The sequence below is a fragment of the Buceros rhinoceros genome, unplaced genomic scaffold (genome assembly GCF_000710305.1).
Source record: "Buceros rhinoceros silvestris isolate BGI_N320 unplaced genomic scaffold, ASM71030v1 scaffold6755, whole genome shotgun sequence".
NCBI lineage: Eukaryota > Metazoa > Chordata > Aves > Bucerotiformes > Bucerotidae > Buceros > Buceros rhinoceros.
Genome location: NW_010413319.1, coordinates 31,861 through 35,902, shown reverse-complemented (window position 1 = coordinate 35,902; position 4,042 = coordinate 31,861). Strand labels below are relative to the sequence as shown.

The 4,042-nt window shown below is 43.7% G+C and overlaps 1 protein-coding gene across 1 annotated transcript in view; it reads right to left on the bottom strand.

Moving 5' to 3' along the window:
• Positions 1-4,042, bottom strand: part of LOC104493913 (engulfment and cell motility protein 1-like) — a gene marked incomplete at both ends in the record, with an annotated part of 39,881 nt that overhangs the window by 7,869 nt on the left and 27,970 nt on the right. The window lies entirely within an intron of this gene.

Sequence of the window (4,042 nt, the reverse complement as noted above, 5' to 3'; positions counted from 1 at the left end):
CCTACAGGTATGAAGAGCCTACGTATCTAATGAATCACAAAGAACTGGGCATAAACGTGGGCAGCCAGCTGTGCGGAATCCAAATAGGGGGACAGCCCACGCTCTGACCCGCAGCTGCCTGGGTTATTGGCAGTTTCTGCCTGAAGCACCAACCTCTGCTGCTTAAACAAAACAAGGAGATACCACACGTGTCTTCTCAAGGCAGAACCTCACCCCAAAGCAGCAGTGAGACCTGCTAGAATAGGGCTGGTTACAAGCGCAGAAGAAAAACAGAGACAAGTCACCAACTTGTCAGTCATCAAAAGCAAATTCATTGGAATGAGAAACGCGGACCCCACCAGAGACAATGTCGTACACGACTTCTGTGCCTCTGCTGACTTACTGTGAATACAATAAGCTCTGAGTAAAACCCAGATGAAGGTTATCGCTATAGAAAGATGCCTGTGAGGAAAAAAATCAGAGACTTTTTCCATGGCAGTGCAGAAGATGCTAAGGCGTAGCTGCTGTAAATTCAGTTTACCCGATGGCACATGCTCTCCCAGCCTGGAAACGCTGTTAAATCAGCCACGACCCAAGATGAATGGCAGTTCACCCACAACTGGAGCTGCAGTTTGGATTTGGCTGCCTGCTCTCAAGAACACCTGAATGAACATTGACTGCATGTATCGGGGTCAACTTACCACGACCGCAAAGCTCTTGTTTCTGTTGAAGCATGCCAGGCACGAACACGGCACTTTTAAACACAGGGCGACAACTCTCCAATTTCTCTCTTTGGGTTACAAATAAAAGGAGTGTTCCGTTTTGGCTCCTTTAACTTGCACTTTACACCAAACTGAGTACATACCATTATTTTACACCAAGATCAGCAATCATTGAAGCGCACACGTACAAAAACCAAAAGGAAGCAAACGAACACGCACCCACAAACACACATCCAGACAAAATATTTCAGCTTCATATCTTTGTATCTCTCTCCTCATTGCAATGGATCTCAACAGTCTTGCACTCCAAATTCCCAAACAAATCAGTGACAAAGCATCAATTAATGGAGATACTGCTAGCAATGGTGGCATAACGGTATTTCCATGGAGTGGTTTTTCCTCAGAGCCTTTTGAACTCAGGAAAGTTTCGAAGGTACACGTTACCAGCTAGAAAAAACTCAAGATGTCTGCACTGAATAAAGTCTGTTTTAAATGGTAACTTATAATTTTAAAATTAGTAGAATGTAAGCTGAAGTAGTTTTGGAGAGGAGCAAACTTGCCTGCTCCAAACGAACAAAAAAAAAAAAAAATTATCTGTCACAAAGCTTTATTCCAATCATCTTCTTCACAGTTAACTTTAATTATACTCTCTGACTTGTCCTGTAATTATGTAGCTTGGGAAGCTGCCAATTATGTCCTGTGGAAAGTTCCAAAATTTCTTGCAGAGATTCAATACTGCTTCCATCAATGCATCCCATATACGACGTCACCCCCTTTTAAAAGCATAGCCTCTGATGGCAGCAATGGACTATTCAAGCGGAACATGAACAAAACACAGTGCGCATCAGTCGCGGATAGACAGCGCCAGACAGTTAATAAAAGAGGGAAAGAAAAACTAACTCAACAGGAGAGAAATTCAGTAGGAAACTTCTTTCAAAATCCTAATGATAGCTAAAGACCCCAGACAACCACGGAAAACAGGCGTCAGTCACGCTGTACAGTCAACAGAGAAAGCGAGATTTGAAAACAATTAACTCAACAGACAAACACCACTGTGCTGATCTGAAGGAAGACGACAAGTAAAGAAAACGTATCCCTGTCGTTTCCGGAATAAGTAACCAACAGAAACAGGTGAACAAGAGAAATAGTAGGTAAGAAAGAATCTAACAGGGGGAAAACGTTTGGTTATTTTGGTTTCCTCCTTCAAACACGTGACACCCGTGTTCTCACCCTGAAGTGCCTTCTGCTTGCAAGATGCAGAGCTCTCCGCCTGCACCACTCCTTCACACCCTTGTTCCTCAGCACCCTGAAAGGGTGGTTACTCTGAGTACTTTTGTTCACTACCCGTCTCTGAATCCCTGCTGCCACCTCCCTGAAGGGCGCTTCACTGTCAGACATCCTTCCCACCTAACGAATCCATTCATCATGTGAATTATTTCTAAGCAGAATCACTTATGAGAGGCGGAACAAGGGATGCGAAGGGAAGAGATGATTTATTGCCTGCCTTCTCTTCCAACTTCTCCTTCCCCATTTTTTTCAGTAAAACAGGAAGATACCTTACTACAGGCCGTGCAGCTGGGGCATCCTAGGAGAGTGCCAGCTCAGACTGCAGTGATTTTTGACAATCTTAAAGGTCTTTTCCAACCTAAACTATTCTATAATTTGTGCTGCCCATTAAAATGCAGCGCTACCAATACACCAGGTGAAACCACCACGACTTCCTGAGAGTGTCTTTGCTTAATACACCACGTTCTGGCAGGAGAAACTTCTTACTTTCCAAGTTTGTTTCAAGCCAGTTCTGGTTTCCAGGCTAGTTTCTAATTACTGCACGGCACAGATATTCTCATTTTGGGGCTTCAGAATTAACCCATGGTACAGCAAAGGGCCAAGCTGAAAATGATCTCTTCTCCTAGAAACTGAAATATTTCCTAGTATCGACACTGAAAAAAAGAGAAGAGCTCCTGTCATGCTGTCAAACCACTCTTTCAGTAAGTGAGTAGTATTTGTATAGCCAACAACTGTGGAAATGTAACCTTGACCACAGAGAGAATTTTTATTAGGCTACAGGAGTAGAAACAGATCTGAAAAAATAAGCAAGGTCAACAGGCTGAACAGGTAAAGCAAACCGGGGAGCTTCGGGAGCCAAAGGCTATGGAGAAAAGGTAATGTGAAATGTGAAATAAGGGACTCAAAACGAGAGGGAAACCAGCATGTCAGGGTCCACGGGAAACTACTGTAACACCAGCAGCTAAGTCGAGGAGGTAAAAAGATAAAACAGGTGTCTTCTGCCATCAAAGCCCAGCCATACTGCAGGAGATGCACCCCCCATTCATCTCAACGGTGCTCAGCATGCTGATGACGTGACAAGGTGGACCTCCACAGGTGAGTGAGCTACGATGCCAGCACTGCTAGTATAAGCACTAAGTAGAACTACTCGGGGAAGATGACGGGTGGGCTAGCACGCTCCCAAGGTGCGTTAACAGTTCCCAAAGCAGCCTTGGTCAAGCAATTTCATCTGAGCGTGCCTCAGGATAATATTTCTAGTGTACACGTACTCCTCCTCGGGTGGGAGATACATGAGGCTCCCAGACGCAATCCTAACAGGAGCCATACAAGAATGAAAACAGGCATCTCAAAATAACAGCAAGAATTCTCTGTAATGCCGCAGCAAAAATATTGCATTATAGAAACGAAGCTGAGCTGCCAACAAAGTCCCTCCTAAAGGGTGGCTAATTACATGCTACACTGAGCCCAATTTTTAAGACTACACTTGCAATATGAAAATCATAAATAAGAAAAAATTGAGAGATGTCAATGAAAGCTTTATTTCAACAGGATTTCTGTCCTCTTCAAACTCTTTCAAACTTCTTTCAAACCTGACTGTCTCATTTGGGAGCACTGGCTACACCTACTAAGTATATTCTCTAAACGTAGAATTTCCAAAAGGAGCCTACAAAGTGGCACTGTCTAGATCTTCCCAAATTTTAATGGGAAACAGTAAGCAATTCTCCCTTTTTATCGGCAAAACCACAATTCAACATAGTACAACCAGAAAACGCATTCATTGCCCTCCGTGTGGAACAGCCCTTAATTTGAGGGGGTTATAGGGGCTAATAAATATCGCCGTGTTGCCTGCTACCACAGTTTCTTTTGACAGCTATTGCTAGATTCAGACTGAGGAGAAAGATAAAGAGCAGATCTTACAGTCCTGTGGTCTCCGATTATGACCATGGATCAAGCCGCCCTGAGGATCAGCAGGCCCCTTACAAACCTATTAGAGCTTTGACACTAAGCTGCTTTGAGCAAAAACTAGACGATAATGCGTATTAAAAGTTCACTCT